This window comes from Melanerpes formicivorus, unplaced genomic scaffold (genome assembly GCF_026170545.1).
Source record: "Melanerpes formicivorus ecotype bairdi unplaced genomic scaffold, bMelFor1.0.p_v2 SCAF_21, whole genome shotgun sequence".
NCBI classification, from domain to species: domain Eukaryota; kingdom Metazoa; phylum Chordata; class Aves; order Piciformes; family Picidae; genus Melanerpes; species Melanerpes formicivorus.
Genome location: NW_027142373.1, coordinates 6,135,025 through 6,160,043, shown reverse-complemented (window position 1 = coordinate 6,160,043; position 25,019 = coordinate 6,135,025). Strand labels below are relative to the sequence as shown.

The 25,019-nt window shown below is 51.4% G+C and overlaps 1 long non-coding RNA gene across 1 annotated transcript in view; it reads left to right on the top strand.

Annotated features, from left to right (window-relative positions):
• Nucleotides 1-11,225: 11,225 nt before the first annotated feature.
• LOC137447559 (uncharacterized) overlaps nucleotides 11,226-25,019 on the top strand; it is a 56,321-nt gene continuing 42,527 nt past the window's right edge. The window contains exons 1-2 of the long non-coding RNA XR_010988886.1: nucleotides 11,226-11,313; nucleotides 12,542-13,574. This is a non-coding gene — a long non-coding RNA (uncharacterized lncRNA). The remainder of the gene's footprint in view (nucleotides 11,314-12,541; nucleotides 13,575-25,019) is intronic.

The window sequence follows — 25,019 nt, the reverse complement described above, 5'->3', positions numbered from 1 at the left end:
GTGTTGTTTTTCTTCCTCCCTATAATAGATGTTAGATGAGTCACCTTTTCAGGCTGAAATAATGAATTTATCTTCAGAAGGCAGCACACAATGTACTTTTTAACAGCGTTTTCAGCTGGAAAGTTCTTTTTAAGTAACTTAAGTATAAACCACACAGCCTCATATACACACTGGCATGGGGCTAGCATCACATGAGTGTGGATTTTCTTTGTCCCAGTCCCAGCACAGAGCAGATTTTGCTCTTGCGGTTTAGAATTTTACCTGTTCCCTTCCTTTGCTTTTGTCGTACTGAGTTTTGGAGGTTTTCTCAGCTCTTTGCCCTGGTGGCTGGGGGCTAAAGGCTGTTTTGTCTTCCCCAGGATGCCTGGCTGATGGACTGGGCAGGAGATGGAGGACCCCACTGAAGAACAGATTGGGTGAGTGGGTGCTGTGCCCTGGATGTCCTGCGTGACCTTGGCAGTGCCATTTAAACCTCTCTTCCCTGCTTTGCTTTGTCACTATGCAAACAGGTGACGGATGTGCCTTCTCTCGTCCTGGCAGCAGCTTTTTCCCTCATAGCACCCAGGAAGCTTGTGGAGGGTGGATGGAATGTTGTGAGCAGGCAGAAAGCTGTGGGAACAGGGTGTGAATTGCTCTTGGTGTCTTCAAACGTCTCTCCCTCTCTCAGTGGCTTCATAATTCCTTGATTATTGTTAACCTCTGAGTTTCTTGTGGCCTGCTGTGCACCTCACATCTCCTGCATATTGAAAGCAAGAAAAAGACATTGAAATACTGGAGCAGGTCCAGAGAAGGGCAATGAAACTGGTGAAGGGTCTAGAGCACAAGTCTTGTGAGGAATGGCTGAGGGAACTAGGGTTGTTCAGCCTGGAGAAAAGGAGGCTGAGGGGAGACCTTCTCACTCTCTACAACTCCATGAAAGGAGGTTGGACACAGGTGTGGGTTGGTCTCTTCTCCCAAGTAACAAGTGATTGGACAAGAGGAAACAGCCTCAAGTTGTGCCAGGGAAGACTTAGGTTGGACATGAGGAACAATTTCTTTCCTAAAAGGTTTGTGAAGCCCTGGAACAGGGTGCCCAAAGGCTGTAGTGGAGTCACCATCCCTGGAGAGTTTGAAAAGCTGTAGAGATGTGGTGCTGAGGGATATGGTTTAGTGGTGACCTGGCAGTGCTGGGTTAATGGTGGCCAAAACAATTCTGTGATTCTCATCACGTGGCACTAGCACTTCAAGCCCCCATCATGCAACTGCCTGTGGCATCTCTTGTCTATCAGGACCAGTGATGGCAGTGAGATCCTTCCCATGTTCCTACTCTACACTTGTTTAGGACAAACTTCCCTGTACACTACAGCCCCACATCACTCAGTGTGGTTTGCACCTCACAGACCTCAGCCCAAGCAAACTGTGTTCGTGCCATCAGTGGTGGTACAGAGAGGAAAGGAGAGCTTCCCCAGGTGTAGCCATCCTCCCCTTACTCCTCCCCTGGCCAGATTCACTCCAGCTCCCTCTGAGGAAATTTCCCACTGCTCCTACAGCCAGATGAGGCAGCTGGAGCAGTGTCCATGCTGGAGCAGCCCGTCCTTCCCAGGGACCTGCTGGTGTGCGCCTGTGGTCCAGGCTGCGATCCAGCACCGGGGAGAAAACCAAAAACATGTAACCACACTTTTCCTCCTCTCCCACAAAACCTCAGGGTTGGTGTTGGTGTGGTGGGGTTTTTTTTTAACTTTTTTTTTTTTTTTACTTCTTATTATTTTGAATTTTGGGATTGGTTCAAGTTTTGGGTAAAGATTCAGGTTGTTTGTGTTTTACCTGAAACACAGCTCCCCGTTCCCTGCAGCAACAGCTCTTTACTGGCTCCCGCAGACACTTGGCACTCGCTGTGCTTGAAATAAAAAGCTTTTTGTTTCCATATTTCAATATATTTATATATATTTAACTGGTTTGAGGAGGGTATTTGCAGGTCAGAGGACTTTCAGAGGTTATGGTGCTGGCCAGGCCCTGGGAACTGCCATCCTGTGGGAACTCATTCCCAGCTTGCCCTTCTCGAATCTCTTTCTCTTTTATTTTTGCTGTTATGTGTCTTCTCTTTTATTTATTTGCTGGTGCCCATCACTAAATGCTTTTTAGGGTGGGTTTGGTTTTTTTTTGGTTGTGTTTTGGTTTGGGGTTTTTTGTTGTTTTGTTTTCAATTGTAAAGATCAACAGCAAAGTCCATGGTGAACTTCACAGATGTGCCATTCACAAACCAGTGTGGTGAAATTAACACAACCTCAGGCTGTCAACCCAACCCTGCTACCGAGAAGGTGTTTGGACAAACAAAACTTTTACAAGAAGCAGCAGTTTTGGGGCTCCACCCTCCCAGGGAAGGCTGCTGCAGCTGCAGGTTAGGGCAGGTGGGCTCCAGTCACCTCATGGTGCTTTCCCTGTTTATCTGGAGGAGTCAGCAACCCTCTTCTTTCTCCCTGCCAAAGACTGACTATTGGCAATTCAGTACCTCAAGGGTATTTGCAGCTGGCAAGAACCAGTGCCCACTCATCCCCCCAGTCCTATTTCAGCCCCATTCAGCAGTATAGGTGTGACATAGACACCCCACAGCCAGCCCTGGAGCAAGGTACAGAACTTGCCTCCCCAGCAAAACCCTCTTTCCTTTCCATTCACCATTATGCTGAGGATTTCCTCTGCTTAAAAGCTTTCACAAAACAACCCAGAGCCAGTAGCCACAGGCAGTTTTACTCTGTGTGAGGCAGCCCTTGGACCAAACTGCCCTGTCCTCCTCACCCTGAGTCCCTGCCTGGCAGGATAAAGGATGCTTTCAGCTGCTCTGAGTGGATCTGTTGGGAAACCACTGATTTTCCATGACTTGGAAACATCTGGTTGACATTCTTACATCCACAGGCTCTTGTGTAATTATCTTTATTACCCGGTCCCCATGCAGTTTATCTTGCTTTATGGGCAGCTCTGCTCTCCCTCCCTGCCCACACCACCCACCAGCATCACAGGAGCACCCGGGCCACTTTCCTAATTAAAACTTGGTGCTTTCTTTCCCTGGCTCGGGTCTCCCCTTCCCATCTCAGCAGTGGCTGAGGAATGTGAGACAGGAATGCTGTCCTCTCCAAAGGAGCTGGGGAAAGGTGGGGGCCTGGCCATCACATAAAAACAATGTCTTTGTGTTCCCAGCCTGCTGTAGTCAGGCAAGGCCATGCCTGGGTGTGCAGGGCCATCCATTCCATGCCAGCTCCCCTCCTGCCTCACCTGGCACCCACATGGCAGAGTTCAGCATCTTCCAAACCCTTTTACCATCACGTCATGTTCTTGCAAAACCAAGGCTGGGAGCATCCCATAAATCAATGCCAAGCAGCTCTGTGAATGAGTAGCTCACCTTTCCATTTCAATTCCTCCCTCAGACCAGCCTCAGAGGCTGGGTGTGGGGGGCTCTGTGTGGAGCAGAGGCATCTCACCAGCACCCAGGCACTTTGCACTTTGCATGGTCCTCTAGACCAATCAGACACAGCTGGCAAAAGCCTGGGGAACTGCAGTAGTCATTGTGAGTTGTTTCAAGTGATGATACCTAACAGCACCATGTCCTGTGGCCATGTGGCTCTGAAGGAAATGCCACTGGAAAAGGGAGCAAAGCTTCTTAATTAAGCTATAAAAATGGCCCTTTGCCTTCTGAGGTCCCAGGCCATCCAACCACACTGTGCTTCCAAGTGCTCAAACTGATGTGAGCCCTTTAAAAACCACTTTCAGGTCCTGCTGGGTCAGCAAGAGCCTTTCCACTAACTCCAGTGGAAAGTTTTGAGTCTCATCCTGCCCCTGAGCATCCCAGGTCCATGCACTCCTATCCAATCCAGCACAATGAATCTTTGCTGCAGAGCAGCTGGGCCAGTTCTGCATCCCTGTGTCTGTCTGCAACCCAGTCCTGGCTTTGTGGTTTTGAGACACTCTGGGGAGGGTGTTCCTGACTGAGACAGATGAGGGACAGTGCACCAGACTTTGGCCTGTCCAGCACCTTCCCCCTTGCTGTAAACAGCACGCTGCACTTGCCATTTGGGGTGCTGACGCTGTTATTTTCCACGCTTGTTAACCACCCCTGAAGGTTTCTCACCTCTCTGCCCGTGTTTCTCATTTGGTAGTTCAAATCCCACCACATTTAGGAAGGTGCAACCTCTTATGGGTGAAAAATTTCTAAAAGCAAAGGGAAGCTGGAGCCAAGCTGGGCTCTGGAGGAGATGGAAGAGGAGCAGGCAGCTCTTCTCCACCAGTGACTCAGAGACAGAGCAGTGAGCAGCTGCTCAGCCACAGCCAGACAGAGGAAAATCAGCTCCATCATTTTACTGACTCACGAGAAAAAAGGGAGCAAATGGGAACAGCCAAATTTCTGTGCTTGAGCAAAATCAGTAGAGGTCTTGGAGGCTGGAAGCAGGACTTTCCTGCTACTTTCTAGCAGTGAAAGCTCCTCAGGCAGACAGTGCTCTGAATCTGCAGAGACATGCAGAAGTGCAGCACTGGGCTGGCACAGGAGAACCCCAGGGGAGCAGCACCCAGGGCTCTGGGTGCTGCTCCCCTGGGGTTCTCCTGTGCCTCACAGCATCACCCCTTTGGCTCAGAGATAAAGCCTGGATGAGGTGGCTCAGGGGGGGCGTGGGGGCTGTGGCAGAGCCCAGCATCGATACATTTTCCCAGCCTGGCTCTTCGCTGCGAGTCACATTCTGCTGCTTGCCAAACAGGTTTTCGTTTCCACAACGTGGGGATGAAAAAGCAGCACCCCCCCCTCCTCCCCTGCACTAAAATATAATGTTTTTTTTCTTCTCCTTTTTAATATACCATAAACGATGACCTTTTACCTCCTTCAGAAGGCAGCCAACACAAGCACAACAATGTGATTTGTGCAGCATTTCAGCTGCGGTTTCTTCAAGAAATTCATCTGGTCGCAAGGTAATTAAGGGAAGGGAAGGGAAGGGAAGCATTTCCACTCCAGCTTTGGGCCCTGAAAACCTGCCAGAAGTAGTTTTTTTTTCCCCCTTCCCCCTCACTTTCCTTCTTTCTCCTCCAACCTTCCCCCCCCCCTCTTGCTCACTTGTCCTAGAGAACTTCTGTGGTTTCACTTTGGCAGCTCTCCTGAGCCTGTGAGGAAAAAATCCTGACCTGCTGCAGGTGGGAAGATGCTGGATCTGGATCCTTGCTGATGGGGTGGGACATTGCCCACCTGGAGCCAAGTCCAGTGGCCAGCTGGATGAGGGGTGACCAGGATTTTCCCCACTGACTGGCACCTTCTGCACACCCCACTCTCTCTCCCACCCCAAATTCAGTCTGGCAAAGGGACTGTCTTGGAGAAGGCATCAGGCATGGTGGTGCTGGCCCTGCCATTGCCACCTGTTTTGTGCTGGTGTCACTTTTAGAACATTTTCCTCTACAACCCCCTGGACAGAGTCAAAAGTACTCAGGGTTCATCAAGCAGCAGGGAAATGTGTGGGACAAGGAGCTTGTGCTGTAAGGACATAGGGGTGACTTTGCCGGGACTTGCAAGAATGAGCCTTAAATTAGCCCCAGAGCCAACAGCACAGTTAATTGCTCATTCATTCCATGGGTGGGTTAATAATTAAGTTAAATTATTAATTGGGACAATAATTAAACTAAACAATAACCAATACACGGGACAATTGAAGTGATTGCTCTCCGTGCTCAGGATTTGGTGGGGTTACTCATTTACCCAGCAGTTTATGGGACAGATTCTGCCCTCGATGGCCAGTTTGGTGTCAAACTGGTGCCAGTGCCGTTGGGATGTGACTCCCGGAGTCCCGTGAACTATGGGGGGGTGCTTTTCCATCCCAAACCACCGCCTCTTCCCGAACAATATCGGGGGCCCGGCGAGGAGCAAATCCAATCAGGACCCTGCCGCCTCCCTGGGACCTCCCCCACCGCTTGCCCCATCTCCTCCCCAGGGCTGCCGTCTAGGACAAGCGGAGGCAGGGAGAGAGGACGGCAGGAGGCGGCTCCCGGCCCCGGGAGGAGGAACTACAAGTCCCGTGAAGCCGCGCCGCCCGCCGCCGCCACCGGGGCTATATAAGCGGGGAATGGCTCGGCCGCTGCAGTCGGAGCGTTCTTGGCCGTGATGTCGCCTGTGTTGCTTATGTCCCCTGGCCACTTGCGGGCCCTGGACCTGCGGGGCCTCATCCTGCACCGGCAGCCCCGGGGCCATCACCCGCGGGGGCTCCTCCGTGCCAGGGAGAGGGGAGCGGGGCCGTGCTGGATCCCCGGAGGGGGATGTGGATATGGAGGAGCATGAAGCTGATGCCGGGGAACGCGGAGCCTCGGGACTGTAACGGTGCTGGCTGCGTGGGGCTGCAGAGAGGAGCGGCTCGGAGGTGCGGCCCGACGGAGGTGGGTGCACGGCCCAGGGGGGAAAAAAAGGGGACTACGGGGTGGGGAACTCAGGTCCCGCAGCCCATCCCTTGCTGCTCCCACCTGCACATGCTCCTGCTGCGGTTCTCCCAGTCCCGTTACTCGGCGTAGCCCCCCGGTGTGAGCCTTGGTGGGGGCTGATCCCCTCGGGTGCCCCCCAGTACCGGCACCTTTCGCTGCCCCCGTGTCGGTCCCCTTCCCCTCCCCACCTGCTTTTGTGCGCCACCGGGTCTCGGCCGTTCCCCGCACCCCGGGGGCTCGGGGCTCTGACCCGGGGATGCTCCGTGTCCATTGGGAGAGCTTGTTCTCGGCTGGCAGAGAGGATCGGTGCCTCTGCTCTCTAAAAAACCGCGTGGCTGTTATTTGCCTTTGGGATTTATTTATTTTCCCCTGGGAGAGAGAGGGGGTGCCGGGGAAGATGAGGCGCATAGCACAAGACTTTTTCCTTTTCCTTCCATGGGAAAACCTTGTTGGAAAGGCTGACGGTGACCGTGTGTGCCCGGGCACCTGCCCGTTGGGTTGATGGATGAGGTATGGTCCTGGGGACCCCTTCTGCAGTCCCTTCCCCTGCTCTGCTGGGGGGGCTGAGGGGGTCGCCTCAGCCTTTGGTGCTGTCTGGCAGGAGTCTGGGAGTGTGAAACACTTGATCGGGGTTGGTGATGCAAAGTATCTGTGATGCACAAGAGCACTTTTGTGTGAATTCTGGAAAAATATGAATGACTCCCTTCTTTTGCTCGCTACAACAAAAAGACCACACCAGTCTAGACCTGCAACCAATAACACACACAAAAATGAGTGCTGTCTGCTCTGAGGGACCCAGCGTGCTGAGAACACCAACCCTTCCAGTGTGGAGCCTGCTGATCCACATGGAGGGCAAGGGATGCCTGTCTGGGGAAAGGATGTTTGAGGTTACTTTGATATAAACAAGAGAAGCTTTTATTGCCGGGACATTGTTAGTGTTGCTCGCTGCTGGCTTGGAATGTGCTTCCTCTGAAGGGTTTGGAGACTAGAGGAATTGCTCAGCTCTTACTAATTGAGACATCTTTTTATGATCACAGTCACAGCTGGTGGGATGATGGTGGCAGGGGGGAGGGGGAGAGGCTGGTGTGCAGTGACTCAGGCCTTGGGAAGAAGCTGCATCTCTGTTTGCCTGGTAGTGTGAAGGGGAGGTTGCAGGTTGGAGGCTGAAGTAGAGTATGCAAGGACACCTTTCTTCTCTGCTGTCAGGCAGGTGATGTTTTCAGGACCCCAGCTTTCTCATTTACCTATAAAATAAAGGATGGGTGGGAAAAAAATTGTCCCAGATCTCTCCACCACACCTCAATCCTTCTCACAGGTGTGAGATCCAATATGTGTGGTGAGTTTGAGCCCCCCGACGGAGAGACATCATGGGGCAGAAAGGTATCGCAGTGGTTTTGTGCTCTCCTTTCTCAAAGGTTTGGCTACAAAGAGCCAGGACTGCCTGGACCTGCTCTTTCTGTAAAGCTGCTTGTTTACCACTTGCTTTCCATGTTTCAGGTGTCTCAAATGAAAGGTAGCTTTATCTGATGTGATGATGGTCACTTTTGTTGAATGGCAGTGAGGTTGCTCTGCAGTAGGGATATAAAGCTTTTTTTTGATGGGAAAAGGATCCCTCATCGAAATGTGGAGGTGCTTTGGAAGCACAATGTGTGCGAAGAGCAATACAATCCATGTCTTGCATTAGCAGGAGGAGGTAAACTTGCTTTTAGGGCCAGGAGCGTTCCCTTCATGGTGTCTTGAGGGCTTTGGGAGTTTGATCTCCACTTGCGTGGCAGAAACCTGCTGTGGAGCTTGGGGAAGCCTGAAGCTGGCAGGGTGAGAGGTTGGCTGTGGTGGGCACTGGCCACTGGTGGGTTCCTCTGCAGGACTCAGGTGGTGCACTCTGGCAGACTTCATTACAAGGGCTGGAGGTGCTGATGCTGCAGCTGCTTCTCCTGCTCAGTGGATCCAGAAAGGGTTGTCCTGCCTGTGACAGGGCTGGGAAAGCCATGAGGGAAAAAACGCAAAGGTTCTCAACTTCACAGCTCTTGGACAGTTCAGAGGCATTGAACTGGGGCTGTTCCTGGGCTGCTCTTCCTGACAGAAGACCCTGGCTTCTGTCATGGCCATGCTAGAGCTAGGAGCTGGGGAAGGTGGATTCCCCAGTTTTGACTGGATGTGGAAAGATGGTGTAAACCAGAAAACTGGTGGTCACACTGCCACTTCTAGTGGACATGAACTGTTTGAGGTCCAGCTTTAAATTAAACTGCACTTTACAGGAGTTTCAGTCGTCCCTAAACCAGATTCAGGTGCTGTCTCAACTATCCTACTGGACTTGGGGCACAGTGTGCTGGAGGATGTAGAATAGAGAGGTCCTGGGAGATGCTGGGACCTGGTTCTTTCCTAAGTAAATGCTTCTGCCTGCTGCAAAGCACAGCTATGAAATCTGGAAGCCCTGAGTTCCAAAGTGGCTCCTCTGAGGGCTGGGTCTTGGGGTGCATTCTTCTTGTGCTTGGTTTTAAATGTATGTGCTACAGTAGCATCACTTCTGCTCTTGATGGATGGTTTTAGTAGCAACTTGCTCAGATCTAGATTGCTTTGGACTCAAGCTCTTCTATCTGGGGATGGTTCTGTGTAAGAAGCGATCAGTGTGTCTTAAATTTTCACAGATCAAATATTTTGGGCCACACCCGCTCCCTCTTCCCCCTTCCCTCTGGCTCTCCAAGCCCCAGACAATGGGGGGATAATGCCAGGGCACAATGAAGCTTGCTGGGGGTGTGTGTGTGTTGTTTGTTTGAACTTTGAACAGAAAAGCAAAGCAACAAAGGAGAAGGGCAAGAGAAGCACAGGCGTTTGCCAGTTACCCAAGGCTGGCCAGAAAGTTATAACTGCATTACAAAGGGTGGCCTTGTTCAGAATGGCCTGTTTCATCAGAAAGATGGATTTAAAACCAAAACCAAGGGGCAAAGGCAAGAATCAAGTCCCCCGTGTTAGTATAAACACCGCATGAAAACACTTTTTATTACCTCCTATAACTTCCCAATAAATACTATTCCTTTTTGATGAAAGCTCTTAACACAGGATTAGGGTTCACAGTGCATTGCCTTATTAGTCCCTGGAGACAGAGCCCGTGTTCAGTGTGGCTTTGTGTCCTGCTCTGCTGCCTGTTTTCAGAGCTTTAAAGCTTCCCCTTTCCTTCGTTTTGGTTCCCCCCCCCCCCCACACCCTGTGGCAGCACCTGAATTGCAGGCAGTGCTTTCCTGGACTGCTACCCCAGAGGGAAACTGGAAAGAGTGTGGTCAGGGAGGTTATTCTTGCTTCTAGATAATCTCTAAGTGTGTCCTCTCCTGAACAGGGCTGATGAGGTGTGAATACCTTGCCTCCAGGGTTGTGCTGAACCCCTGGCCTAAGAAGGTAACGGTTTTCCTGGCTCTTTCAGCCAAGCCACAGATGGCTATGTTGGGGTTTTTTTTTTTTTTTGAGGGCTAAAACTTAAGCCTTTCAATGTGTTTGATCCCTGGGTGGTTGTGCAGCTTGCCTGAAAACAAAACAAAAAGCCCAGATTGAGTTTTCATGTCAGGAGTAAATGTTATCTAGTCAAGCTTTTTTCTCTGGGGCTTTCATCTTGCCTTTTCTCCCTGGGTGGGGATCAGAGATGTCATCTGTGGTATGGTTGCAGTCAAACTTTCCATGGTCTTGTGAGCAGCTGTGGCTCCTAAGCAAAGCTGAGCCTAAACCAGTCTTGAGCCTCACAAATGATGCGACTTGGTTGCTAGGACTGAAAGGTTTTTGTGTGATACTGAACAGGAGCTTTAGGGCTGCTTGTCTGTCCTGTCAGATGGAGGCAGGATGCTTTGGGACTTCAGTGTCACATCCTCTGCAGTCTGGGATGGATGGGGGCTTCACTTCAGCTCCTGCTGGTGGTACTTTAAAACTGTACTTCCAGGTCAGCCTGTGTCAGGAGTGGCTTCTGAATTCTGGGACACCCAGGATGGTGTGAGAAAACACATCCCTGGTGTGTGGGCTCATGCTGGCAGCCAGAAGGTGCAGGGGAGGACCCTTTAGGAGTTGTAGGTTGAATGCCTGTGGTGTTTCTTTTTCAGGTGGCATTCTCCTCTGCCCATCTTTGTTCTCTTCAGGTATGCTCAGCGTTAGGACTGGCACGTGCCCAGGTTGGCTGTGCTGCTGCTGGAGGGACAGGAACCTACTGCCAGCCTTTGGGACCTGGGGTGCCAGTGACACCAAGAGGCAGTCAGACAAGTTCTGTAGCTGCCTGGCCAAGTGCCTATCTTTGATGCAATGAACTTGGAAATAAATTGTAGGAAGGAGCTTCCCTACACTTCCAGCATTATGGAGAACAGGTTTCCTTTTCTGCTGAGCTGGAGTTGTGTGAGATCTATCAGCTTGCTTTATGGCCAGCTAGAACTTTGCTATGGATTTGAGTTTGCATGTGTGGTTCCAGCATCTCCTCAGCAAGTTGGAGATGAGGAGAAAATGAGGGACCTTGGTAGAATGAGGTCATGATGAGAAATTTGCACATCTGGGGTGTCAATGTGATGAGCAGGGCTTAGTTTTAGGGGTTGGAAAATGTCATCATTGTGACTTTGCTTCTGCTGGGTATGATACCAGAAATATTGCAGTGCAGCCCTTGGTGTGGGGGGCAAGTAAATGTGTCTTGCTTGGCTGTGCTTTGGAGGGGATTCAGCCACCAGTGATCATAAGGGTAGCAAGAGCTGGTAATGGTCATGCTGGAAGTGGTTGGGAGCTGTGTGGGTTCTAAGCTGGAGCTGAAACTGCTGTGTGACTTTCTCTTCTTCCTGCTCTGTGGAAGACGGTGCTCTGCGGAAGACTCTCCATCATTGTTGGAGAGGAAGAACTGCTCACCTTGAGCTGGCTGGCAGGTCTCATTCCATCCAGGTGAGTGATGGGCAGGCTGTGTTAGCTGTATAGTGCCTTCCTCTCCCTGCATGGGTATGGGGCAGGCTTGTGTCTCTGGGGCATGGGGGTGTATACAGTTGCTCCAGTATCACTGGCAGGACGGTGGCATCCTGGTCCATCGGTAGACATTTGAGTCAGATGCTATTCCTGGGAGATTCCTTTCTTTGCTGCTTATTGCTTCTGAGGCAGGAGGTCCTGGAGACAGCAAGCAGCTGGTCCTGAAGAGCTGAAGGTGGCTTATGTAACTGGTGTCTGTGGCAGGGAGGAGGACATCTCTAGCAAAGGGAAGCTAGATGGTGACCTTCGTCCTACCTCCTAATGGTGTGTGTCCAGCCTGCCCAGGGAAGGACGTGGGGAGGTGGGGGGAGGGCTTCCCAACCCAGCAGACTGGATGGGAAATAATGATCCCCTTTTTACAGCTTCTTCAATTGTTCCTGAAAATCCTTTTTAAAAGGAGGAAAGTTCCTTCCTTCCTTTCAGCTCCTGGTATCTTTAAGAATTCGCTCTATTGTGAGCCCTGGACAGAGACCCTTCTATGAAAGCTGCATAGCTGCTCTTCGAGGCCCCCTCCCCGCACTCCCTCCCACCCCATCCAACAAGCCCCCATTCTCCTCTGAAGAGGGTCCCTCTGTCTAACGCCAAGTAACTCTTAAGGGTAGCATTTATCCTCGGGCACTCAGCTCACAAAGAGTGCTGGAGTGTCAAATAAACTCACTCCAGCCTGCAAAGAGAAGAGGAAGAAAATACAAAACCCCCTTTATTTCCACCCCTGCAGGGAAACAAATACAGACTTTGTGCTGGAGAGCAGCAGTGCCCTAACGAAGCCAGGCAGAGCTCATACCACTCTATCTCTACTAAAACGGTGTGTGCCCGCACACGTGATGCTGTGTGCGTGGCCTGGCCACCGCGGACACAAATCAAAGCCCTCCAAGCAAGTGTGGGCCATCCCCTGTGCCTGCAGAGCTGGGCACTGCTGCCTGTGACAGCGTGTCCCCGAGTTCTGGGGGTTTGCTTTAGAAGAGGGGTGCAGGGAGGAAGGCGCTGGTTGTGTCCTGGGTTCTCTGGAGTTGTCAATAAAGGTAAGGGACAGTGGAAGCTGGGGCTGAAGCTTGGTCACATCTTCAGTCTTTAAGCTCTTGACATTTGAAAGGGTTGAGTTCAGCTGAGCTCTGCTGCAGGTGCTGACATTATGAAGAAACTCTTGCAGGAAGGGAATGCAGCTCCTTGTCCTGCTGTGGAGGACTTCACCGTGGGAGGTGACTGAGCTGCCATCGCTGTGATTCATCACCTCGCTGTGAGCCTGCTGCCTGTGTTTGCATTTGCCACTGCTGCTGCGCAGAGAAGATGCTGCCCTGCAAAGAAAGCATTGTCTCTTTTCTGTGCCTGGATTTAAACTGTAGTTCTGCATGTCTCAAACCAGTGAGACCAGTACTGACCAGACAACTGGGACACTAACCTCTAAGCAAGAAACTGGCCAGTGCTGCTTGCTCCCTGGGAATATGTCCAGCAGCAAGAAAAATCCTGCTCTGTGATCCTTCATCTTGACACAGTCCTGGCTGCTTTGTGCTGGATTTGGGAATATCTTGCAGCTGTGCTACATGGGATGCACTTGGATACCATCAAATGTTCCTGCAGCTGACAGCAGACCTGGAAAACAAGGTGCACCTCTGGCTGTGCTGTTGTAGCCAAGAGTCATGGCTGTTCCTTCATCCTCACACTTTCTCTACTGGTTTTGGTAGCTTGTCCTTACTGAAGGGGGCAGATGTCATCAGCCTTGATAATTGTTGGACTGTCCTTGCACCTAAAAGCAAGAAGGCAAGAGTCTGATCATGTGTAGGCTTTGGGACTTCTCCCCTTCCTCTGAACAAATGATTCTGAGCCAAAAGGATTTGTCTCTGGATGGTTTCTCTGCTGGGATCTCTCGTGGACTGCTGTGGGTTTTGGATGCTCCCTTCTGTCTGTAGTTGGGAATGTCACAGCTGGAAGGCTGCAGGCACCTGCTTCTCTCTGAACCTGGTGGATTACCCCATTGGGCATTACTCTGCCAAGTGCTGTGGTTTTTCTTGAGCTAGTGGGAACTGGCTTCATGATGTGAATTCTCCTGACTGACAGATGTGGAGAAGCAGCAGCTACAGCCCAATGCTGCTCTCCCCTAGTTGTGGCTGCTTATTCTGAGCATCGTGGCTCTGGAGGAGGAAGGAGGCCAGGTCCCTGTGTAGGACAAATCCAGCTGGTCTTAGGTGAGTCAAGAATATGGATTTTTTCTTCTCTTTTTCTAAGCATTTTTTTTCCTCAAGCTTTAATCTGGTGACCTACTACTCCAAGGGGAATAGAATGGATAGGTTCTTCCTAACAGCTGGAGTGGCTTTTTCCTCCTGTTTTAACCAAAACATTCACTTTTTAGTGCCATTTGAGCCTGAAATCCCTAATAAGAGTTTTCCTCCCAAAGGAACGGACAATGGAGTTGAAGTGAGGCAGCTCCCAAGCAGGTTTTTCTTTCCTTGGCAAGGAGGAACCCTGCTGGCTGTCCTCACTTGAGAGTGTGTCCAGGTCAGCAGTGGTGGCTCTGCAGGCAGCCTACTGCTTGTTGGGCTGACTGGGAACAGTGTGTGGCTTGTCTTGAGGGTACCACAGGGCTCCCAGTGGCTGGGCAGATGCAGGGCATGAGCTAAAATGCTCCTTCCTGTCTGAGGGGAGGGTGGTTTAAGCCTTGTTCAGGGAAACTTCCCTTTCCTGGGGAAGGAGAGGAACTGGTTTAAAATGCTTTGGATTTTGAGGGCATTTGTATCTGAATTGACATCTTGGGGACGTGATGCCCAAGGGGCTTTGCAGGAGCAGCTGTGGATGTGAGGGTTGTGTGGCCTGGGAGAATGAGAACTTGAGGGCTAAATGTGGGTACTTGTGCTTGGGGGGACCATGATCTGCTGATTTGTGTCTGGGGAAGGTGAAGTCTATCCCCACCAGCCCTGCGTGCTGCCTGTGGTCCAGAGGTAAACGGAATGGCCCTGTCTTGGCTTCCTTCTGGGACTGGCTTGCCAGTGACCCCTGGCTGCCGTGGTGCTGTGTGTTTTGGTGAGGATCTGCTTCGGTCCCTGCTCCCTCTGGAGGCTGGAAGCCTGCAGCTGCTGGGACCCTCTGCTCTGAACTAGGGATGCTCCAGCTTGGTTTGGGTACCTCCTGGGAAGGTGCTGTGGTTCACCCTGCCCAGACTGTCGTCTTGTGTACCTTTTTTTTGTAATGAGCTTTCCTCTGGGAGAAGGAGGCTGAGAAATGTGGTGAATAAAGGGAAAATTGCTGCTAAGAAAGATTTGGATCTTGAAAGTACACTTCTGGCTGTGGTTGGAGCTCATCTGGTCTTTGGTGATTGGTCAGCCCAAGAAGTCTGATGCAGGCTGGTAGGAATGTGGGGTCTACAGTAGTGTCCCTTTGGGAGCAGTACAGCTATGGCTGTGTTCTGCAGCAGCTGAGCAGTGGACTGTGTCAGTATGGTCAGAGGGAAATGGAGAAAAGCTCTAGAGCTGCTGTTCTTCCCTTTTGCTAGAGGCAGATCCAGGAGGAGCTGGTGTGTGCTCTCCTCAGAGGCAGCTCTGCCAGGTGGGTGCTCTTCAGGGTGGACAGAGATGGCAGATGCAAACCTGAAGAGCCAAGTGGCTGAAGCTCTGTTCTTCTGCACTGCAGACTTCCAGCTATTGAACAGAGCTGTGATGTTTTCATTTTCTTCCCTCCTCAGGCTCTGACTGGTGCTGCTTGAGCTCTTCCCAGACCCTTGGGATTGTGATGTTTTTCTTGAGCATCGGAATGTACCAAGTTCTTGACTTCATCTCTTTGCAACATGAGTCTCTTGGCTTCCTGGCCTCTGAGAGGCAGGGAGGAGGCATGAGCTCATGCACATCTTCTTCCTGATGGTACAGCAGTTTCTTGTCCAACATGGTTTGGAATGGTTCCAGGGATGGGGCTTCTGCTACCTCTCTGGGCAACCTCTGCCAGCACCTCACCATCCTCTTTGCAAAAAATGTCTTCCTTGTACCTAGCCTGAGCCTCCTCTCAGCTGCAGGCATCAATTCCATGTCATGCTCTCTGGCTTGTAAATTGTTCCTTGTCCAGAGACACTTTTGTCACTTTTTGTTCCTTAGTGGAGAGCAACTCTGTGTTCACCACAGAGCAGAATCTGTCCCCTGCCAGAGGTCCTGGTGAACAGTGTCCAGTACAACTGGTCTGACAGATGAAGCCCAGCACTGCTGGATGGTGGGTTTTGTGCCCAGAGAAACCCACATGTACAAGAAAGTTGTGGACCTGTTGGAGCAGGTCCAGAAATTATTAGGAGGTGGAACCCCTCTGCTGTGGGAACAGGCTGAGAGAGCTGGGGTTGTTCGGACTGGAGAAGAGAAGGCTCCAGGGAAACCTTATGGCTTTTCACTACGTAAAGGGGCCAATAAGAAAGCTGGGGACAGACTTTAGCAGGGCCTTTCGTGACAGGACAAGGGGTGATGGTTTGAAACTAAGAGAGGGAGCTTTAGACTAGAGAGAAGGAAGACATTTTTTACACTGAGGGTGGTGAAACACTGGCCAAGGTTGCCCAAAGAGGTGGTAGATGCCTGGTCCCTGGAGCCATTCCAGATCAGGTGGTTTGGGGCTCTGATCAATCTGCTCTAGTTGAAGATGTTGCTGCTGACTGCAGGGGGACTGTAGGGATGACTTTGAAAGGTTTGGGTTGGAAGGGACCATTCTGTGCTTGCAAATTGCCCCAAACCCTTCTGGACTCGCTGACCCAGCTCAGACTCCCCGGGGCTGCCCCAGTGCCTAGCCCCTGTCTGGGGGTGTCACCCCCTCTCCCGCGGGTCCCCCCGCTGGGCAGGGCTTTGCCGGGTCCCGGCCGGGACTCGCAGCGCTCCTGGGCGCGCGGTGACCCCTGCCGGTAGCGGCGGGCAGGGGCCGAGCAGCACCCCGCGGGGCCGCCAGGGGGCGGACTAGGGCAGGCGGCTCACGTAGCTGTCTCGCCGTAGGCGGGCGCACCGTGCTGCGGGCTCAGGACCGAGGGTTCGAGACCCATAAGAGCCGAAGTGGTTGGAGACGCAATTGGGGGATGCTTTGGGTTGGAAGAGACTTTAAAAATCGTCTCGTTCCACCCAGCGAGCGGTCGCTGTCTTCTGCGGCTCAGAGTTTCTGTTGTTCAGCATATGAATGGGAATTACAAATTCTAGCTGCTTTAAAAATCTGCCCATCCAGTTTTTACAGATGCAAGGGAATCACTCAGTCCTAGTGTGGCAGGAGGTGGAAAGGATCTGTGGAGATATTCCAGTCCAACTCTCTGCTAAAGCAGTGCTGCCCAGAGCAGGTTGCACAGGATTGTATTCAGGCAGGTTTGGGATGTCTCCAGAAGAGACTTCACAACCACTCTAGGTAGCCTGGTGCACTGTTCTGGCACCCCATAACTGCAGCCCCTGCTGAAGCCCAGGGGAGTTGTAACCAGGACAGTGTTTCACCAACCTCTCTGTAAAAAAAAAATAATTCTTCCTTATCTAGTCTAAATCTCCCTTTTTTAGTTAAAAGCCATCACCCCCGCTCCTGCCTTGATTAAAAAGCCTGTCCCCATCTTTCATTATCGGCCACTTTAAGTATTGAAAGGCCACCATAAAGTCTCTCTGGAGCCATCTCCTCTTGAAGCTGAGCAACTTCTAAAAAGTGTGCAAGCTTGCTGAGGGTGCCCTGGATCCCACTTGGTCATCGATAAAGATATTAAACAGCACTGGTGCCAGTATGGAGCCTTGAGGGACACTATCCTGAAGTGGAAAATTGTGTGTGTAAGACAAATACTGAAATGGTGTCCGCTATGGACAAAGTAGAGAAGGAGCTGGCAGTCAGTCACTTTCCCAGGTACCGCTGCCCGCGCCCGTCCCGCGGCCACTGGATGGCAGCGACGCTCCGCGGCATTCCCGGCCCTGCTCCCCACGCTCGGCTCCGCTGGTGGCTTTGCTCGCCTGCCCTTTCCCTCCCTCCCACCCGCACAAAATAGCTGGACTGCGGGGGAAGAGGGGCCCGACTGCTCTGCGTGGGAGTGGAGGGATGCTGCTGCTGAAGTTAGGCACTGCTGGAGCTGTGCTAAACCGGCAGGGAGACGTAATCATTCCCTCCGACTCCCCAAAAGGCTGCCAAGACTGAGCACACCCAGGGCACATGTGACATCTCTGCAAGGGTACAGCTGGCAAAGCTGGGCTTGGGGGCTTGTTTCCCTTTGGATGTGGCTGAGGACAGAGATGGAGAATGGCCGTTTGAGAGCAGGAGAATGGGAAAAGTAATTCTGGATTGGGAACATCCTTGTGCTGGCTGGAGTGTAGGATACACTGTGTTAGCTCCCAGGCTGTGCTTGGTAGGTAGCTAATCCACTGCTGAAGACACTCACTGGTGCTGTGAGACCATCTTGCTGTCTACAACTTCCTGAAAGGAGGTTAGAGCAGGGTGGGGGTTGGTCTCTTCTCCTAAGTAACAACTGATAGAATGAGAGGAAATGGACTCCAGTTGTTTCATGGGAGGTTTAAATTGGACACAAGGAACAATTTCTTCCCCCAAAGGGTTGTCAAGCCCTGGAAGTGGTGGAGTCTCCTTCTCTGGAGGGATTGAGAAGCTGTGTAGATGTGGTGCTGAGAGACATGGTTTAGTGGTGACCTGGCAGTGCTGGGTTTGCTGTTGGTCTCTTCCAATCAAAATGATTCTAGGAATCAAATCCCTTACAAGGGCACCTTTGTTAGTGGCAAGCACTCAAGTAGGCCACTCCAGAGTTTCTTCTTTAGGGGCTACCAGCAGTCCCTAATGTCCTAGGATGCTCATGGAAGTTCAACGGGAAAGGAAGTGTGCTAAGACCAGGGTGTGAAGGCAATAAGGGGTGAGGCTGGGGAGGGAGCAGATCTGGGGCTAAAACATGACATCTATGGATCTGGTTTTAGCCAACATCATTTGACACTTGGGGAAACTGTTCAGCTGTATCTAAAAAGCTGCTGATCAATGGCTATGACCATTGTAGTAACTTTGATACTTGAGGCATCACCTAGGGAATCAGGGCTGGTGCGTGCAGGGGTAGGAGGACACTGAGCTGGAGGCTGATGCTTGGGTGATGATTGCCTTAGGGGTGTGATGCAGAGGCACCTGCCTGTCTCCAGGATGCTCTGAGGAGGACTCCTACATGGCATTCCTGGAGCTGTGAGGCTGATGCAGGAAGGGTTCAACCTTTTGCCCTCCCCCAAAAGAAAAGTTGTTGGAAACCTCCTGCTCTGCCTCTCCTTTACTTGATGTCTTCCTCCTCCTTTCTCTGACTCTCCCAGGGATTGGGAGCTCTGTCTGGCTCCACTTCCATATTGCTCTGTCTGCAAGGGGATGAATTATTGCTGGATAAACCAGCACATTTGGCTGCCTTGAAAAGCACTTCCAGAGCAGTTACAGACTACTTGCTTGGCACCATTCAGGCTGAAAGGTTTCACTGTCCAGGCTGCCTCCGCGATAGCTGCAGCCAAGTGCAAATTCCACCCATGCTACCAGCCCCAGAGCTGGGTTTCCATGGTGAATGCATTTTGATTCTGCACCTAAAATCCTGGAGCTTTTGGGAAGCTTTTTGCCATGAGTGTCACAGTTTGCCCGTTGCTCTGTCCTGTGCTGAAGGAGGTCCTTTGGCTTGCCCTTGCTGGCTGCTCCCTTTGCAAGGAGAGCTGCCTGCCCAGCAGAGATGCTTTAAAGTCCTCTGACAGCTGATGCCTTGGGGACAGGCTCACCAGCTTTGTTCTCACGCTGCTGTGGGCTCCAACACACCCCTCTGCCCCTGGGGTGCTGCATGAGGCTCAGGTATGGCTCTGTCCTGGGACCTGTTTTTTCTCACGCCAGGACATGTCCCTGCCAGGACATCTGCCTGCTGCACCATGCTCCTCCTGTGCATGCCTTGTGCCTTCCACTGGCTGTTAGAAACCCCAGTAAGCTTGATTTAATTTCACAGAATATGTAAAAATCTTGACACCTGTAGTTTTCTATTCAAAGCATTAATTGAGTTGAAAGGGACCTTAGAGATCAGCTAGTTTCAACCCCCCCTGCCGTGGGCCCCTCGCAGCCTTACCTGGCCTTAAGTATTTCCAGGGATGGGGCATGCCATTTGCCAAGGTTCCAACCCTCCTGACACAGCTTGCATGAAAACCAAAGCACTGTTTATCCATTTCCACAGGGACTTTGCACTGAACGAGCTGCAGGTCGCACCTTCAAGGAAACGCAGGCGTGTGGGTGCCCGCTCCACCACTCTGCCCAGCCCTGCCTGGAGTCTCAAGCTGCCCTGCTGCTCCCGACTCCCGCCCAGCCTTGCATGTTATCAATTGTGAGACACAAAAAAATAGTTTAAAAACTTTATCTAGGCTTCCCATATGTTGCCTTGTGTGGTTTTGGTGGTGGTTTTTCTTGTTTTGGTTTGTTTGTTTTTTTTGTCTCGGTTTGGGCTTTTTTTTTTTTGTCTCTAATGCAAAGGAGGTTTTAGAGTTTCTCTATTTGCCCTTCCTCAGGGCTGCATCTGCCCAGCTGCTCTGCAAGGACATCTTGCGTGCCCTGGGAGCTGTGCTGTGCCCTTGTCCTCTGGAATGCTCTTTTCATTGATATTTTCTGAGGACAGAAAAAAAAACAAACCCCAAATGCCTGCTTTGTATCCACTGCCCCTTTCTCTCCCCACGCAGAAGGGGAGGGAGGTGAGGGAAAAAAAATGACTTGAAATATTTTCTAGCAACAAAAGGCTGAGGGCGAATCTAGATCAGCTGTTCTGATCCATTCGAGGCGAAATCTCCAGGGTTTTCAGCAGCGAAATTAAAACCCCTGGAACTTTCTCTTTTCTGCCGAAGAACAAACAGGAGCGGTTACCACTTCCTCTAGCTCATAAACAAAACCAGCCCAATGTCTCCAGGAGAAACCCTGCCAAGAGACTTTCCTTCCTAATTGTTTGATTTCCACCCCCCCCCTTCCTCCTCCCCCCCAAGTTCTGATTAGTATTCAGGAGTGCCTAGCACACAAGTGGGAAGCTTCAGGAGCAGGCTGTAGATCGGGCTTCGAGCAGATCCTACCTTCTTCTTTCTGTTGTTCTTTTCCATCCCTTGCCCTCCCTGTCTGTCCCACTCACCCTCTCCCTCCTCTCCCTGTCCTTCCTGCTTTCTTGTCCTTCATCTGCAGAACTTGGCTCCTTCCAGGGCTGGTGCCGGCTGCCCACGGTGCCGCCTGCTTTTCCTTTTGAAGCTTTGTTGCATGTGCAGGAACTGCAGCAGGGCTTTTCTTGACCTGCTCTGCTCCTCTCTGTTCCTTTCCTTTTGCTTTTGAGCTTTCTTCTGCTCCCAAGAGGGGGCTTTGGCTGCACCAGCTGCAGGGGGGGTACATCTTTCCCTGCAGCGAAGGGCACCTTGGTGCACAGACCATGCTTAATAAATGCTGTAGAAGAATAAAGGGTGCAGCTGCCTCAGTGTCCCCCAGTGCAGGGCTGATGTCTGGGATGGAGTTTGCTGCAGAGCTATTCCCACTGAGATGTCATCTACCTGCCCCAGCATCCTCTTTTAACTCTGAAACCAGTTAAAATCCTTTCAATGAATGGACAGAAACTTCCAGCTTGCCTCAGAGGTCCCTGGCAGGCAGTCCTGTGCAGCTACTCTGTCCTCTGTCATGGTACAGTTCCTCACTGGGGACAGTCCTGGTGGGAGGGAAGCTGTGAGAAGCAGCTTGGGTTTTTTTACCTCTGAGCTCCTTCCCCAGGCAGCCCGCCTGGGGCTGTGCCTGCTTCCAGTGCTCCTGGCCAAGGAGACGAGCTGCTGCCCTCATCCCACTTTCTCCTGTTGCTTTATTGTGCAGAGAAGAGCTTTTCCCACATCTCTGCTTTGTGGCTGGGTTTTGATGTGTAATGTTCTGAGTTCTGTTCTTGCATCATGTGCTGGAGATTAGGAAATCAGTAGCGATAATAAATATCTCTGAATGAGTGGGTGTGGGCAGGAGGGAGGGAGGGATAGGAGTGATTTAAAGGGCAAGGAAAATCGTCTGCTCCCCGTGGGCAACACTCTTTTCGCAGGGACGAGTCAGAGCTTTTATGTCCTCTCTTGTGGGAAGCATTTTGTGTGACAAAACAGCTCCTCTTGAGTGTGTGGTTGGAAATGCTCAGCTGTGAATCACAGAACCATTTTGGTTGGGGGAAAAAAGTCTTGAAGATGGAGTCCAACTTGTAGCCCAGCACTGCCAGGTCACCACTCATGCACCAGCACCACATGAAGCTGTGATGTGCATCTGCTGAACAGCCCACCTGCCTTGCAAGTGATGGCCCCAAAGCCTCCTTGCAGCAAGCTCCATTCCTGCCAAGGCTGGAGCTGTGCTGGTGGGCAGCTTGAGACACAGGGTTCTCATTAGCCAGGTGCCATCGTTCAATCCCTTCTGAGAAGAGCACCATTGAGGTTTCTCTGGAAACCAGTCTGGGTGCCTGCTGTGTGCTCCTTGTCTCTGGGAACACAGAGCTTTGACTCTCTGACTCAGCCTGAATTTCTTCATAGTAAAAACAACCATGATGTGCTGGGCTTTTCTCACGCCTTCCCTGCCATGCTCTTGCTGCCAGACCCAGACGGGTGCAACCCCTCTGGGCAGGCAGGTAAAGTGGTCTTTGCTTCTCTTTCACTGTTCAAGAGGGGAAACCAAGGCTCTGAAAGGTGAAGTAACTTATCCCAAGTCATGTAGGGAAATAGTGGCAAAGCACAGAGCCCTGTGGTCCTGGTGTGGCTGTGCTGATAGCTTTGCTTCTTGCAGACTGCTCTGCCCTGTGTTTAGGACAGAGGGGCAGAGCAGTGACCTTGGGTTGCTGTTCCTGGTGTCAAGCAGGGATCTCTGGATGCAGTTTTCCTCTTTCCATGGACACTGCTGGGACAGAAGTGTCTACTTTCCAAAGCAAAGGCACTGCTGAAACTGTCTGGAGAGCAGCTCCTTGCAGAGCTCTGTGCTCAGCTTGTTCCAAGGCTCTTATCACTGCAGGGTCTGAGCTGATGTTCCCTGAGGGCAGGAAGGTATTTCCCCCTTTTTACAGAGGGAAGGGGTCAGCTAATACAGTACAGAAGGATTAGGGCTGGGATTTTCCAAAGCCTCCTGGTTAAGAAGCCTGGGACTTGCAAGTCACTTAAGTTACTCCAGAGCCTGTGTGTAAAATCTCTGGCTAGAGCAGAAGCTTGAACTCAGGTCTGTGACGGTCCAGTACATCCAGGCTCTTCAGCAGCAGGAACAGTAAAGCACCATAAGGATTACAAAGTGCTGAAGACGTTTTCAAAACACAGTTTCTTCCTCCTTGACTTTCATCTGGTGAGGTTTCCATCATAATTTTTTCCCCTGATGTTTGTCCCATGACTGAGCCTGGATGGGGTGGGAGAGGCTCAGCAGGAGGGTGAGGAGGTGCTGCAGGATGGGGCTGATAAGAAAAATCTTTGAAAACAAAGTTCAGGGAAATATATGTCAGAGTGGAGAGTAGGTTCCCCTCACAGATGCAGCTCACCTTGGAACAACCTGAGCAATGTGTAAAGGCCAAGGGAGCAGCTCTGATAAGCTGAGGGAGCTGAAGTTGTTCAGCCTGGAGAAGAGAGGACTCCAGGGAGACCTAATAGCTGCCTTCCAGTACCTGAAAAGGACCTATAGGAAGGCTGCAGAAGGACTGTTTACAAAGGCCTGTGTGGATAGGATGAGGAGCAATGGTTTGAAATTAGAGGAGATTTAGGTTGGACATTAGGAACAAGCTCTTTACCATGAGGGTGGTGGAACACTGCAACTGGCTGCCCAGGGAGGTGGTTGAGACCCCATCCTTGGAGATATTTAAGGTGAGGTTCAAGAGGGCTCTGGGCAGCCTGATCTGGTGGAGGATCAGGGGGCTGGACCAGATGACCTTTGGAGGTCCCTTCTGACCCAAAGCATTCTATGATTCTTTGGTTGTGGGGATCTCTGAGCTGCAGCCTGCCTCGCTGGTGCAGGGCAGTTGCCCTCCTGCTCACTTCTTCTCATGGAAGGCCAGATTCTTGTGGAGTTGTAGGTACTATTTTATTATTATTATGTTTTAATCCCCTTGCACTTTTTTTTTCTCCCCCTTTTTATGTGAAAATTCAATATCTGATTTTCAGGACTGTTGTGTGCTGTTTTTTACAGCTGGTTTCTCTTTGGGCTGCCCCACTGAATCAAGACATCAGAGCTGTGTATGTGGCTTTGTCACATAGTAAACCTGAAGTCAGTTTTTAGCATGGGCTGTTTTTTCCAGCTGGGATAGAGGAATAGCTGCCCATGGAGCCAGGCACCCTGGGCAAGGAAGTGCTGTGTGGTGAGATGTTCTTTTCAGTTCTGCCGTGGGGCAGTTGTGGATGGGAAGAGTCCAGCTTCTCATTTCTGAGGTGGGAGGGTTTGGCCTTTTCCTCTTGCTGGGACTGGGTGAGAGGAAACAGCTGCTGCTGGCAGCAGTGAATCTGGATGTCTGGCAAATAACTCCAATTTATACAGTTAAAAACCCAAAGGGGTAGGGGTAGAGTAGTCTGCAGATGGGAGGGCAGGAGATTGGTGCTGCCAACATTGAGCAGCTGTCTTGTGTGTTCCTGCTGAGGCATCTCCTGGTCCAACACTTGGTAAAGTTGTTTGCCTAAGAGCTGTATTTTGTTTTGATGGCTTTTGGCATCAGTTCCAGCACTTGGAAGAGGGATGCTGTGATGTCAGTACAGGTAGAGTGAGCTCTGTGCTGACTTCCCCTTCTTGGCCAAGACTTTACTGGATGCTCATAAACCCTGCTTTCTCCCACACCTGAAATGAGTTCCAAGAGGCTTTGATGGTTTTGGGAGGCAAGACATCAAGGAACACTGGCTGGAGGGGTGTGGCTGGAGGGGGTCTTCCCACCCTTTGTGTGAAGCCATAACTGCTCCTTAATGCAGTCCCAGGTGACCTCAAATGTGCTGTTCCCAGAGTGGTGATGCTGGGAAGCTCAAGGTCAGGCCCATGGTAATCCTTGGAGCAGGACCTTGTTGTTGGTTCCTCTCTTGGATGTGGTCTATCTGCAGCCCCAAGTGGGAGCTACATGAAAAACATCTGACCCCCAGGGTTGCTTGCTTTTCTTTTTCCTCTCCTCCTTGCTTACCTCAAAACAGCAGCTGGTTGTTGAGCCCTTCTGGGCTGTTGGGGAGGCTGCTTGCTTTGTTTGTGCTTCAGGGTTTCTTGCTCAAGTTCCTCTACTGCTCTGTAGACCTGGTGGATTCCCTTGCTGCAGAGTAGTGCTAACAGAGGATTAATGGTTAATCACATGTTGGTGGAGGGTTATAAACAACCTGTTGGGCTCTTTAACACCTTTAGCTGATGTGCTGGTTGCCCTTCCTAACACATTCCTGTCTGTCTGATGCAGCCTTGTAACCTCTATTAATCACTCATTAGCTCCTGCTGCTGAATGCAGCTTGGATGGTGCTCAGCAGCCTGTGGACCTCAGCTGCTGTGCCAGGATTTCCTTTAGGAGACCCAGTGAGGGCTGTCAGAGGACCTGAGAGGGCACATGAAGAGTGGGGAGGCTTTGTGGACCTTGTGCTCAGTGCTGTGCTTTCTCCATGCTCCGCTCTTACCCAGGAGATGGGGATGGAGCAGTTGCTGGGAGAGGTCTTAGTGTGTGAACAATCACTTCCAAGGGCAGGTCCAAGGGAGGGCAT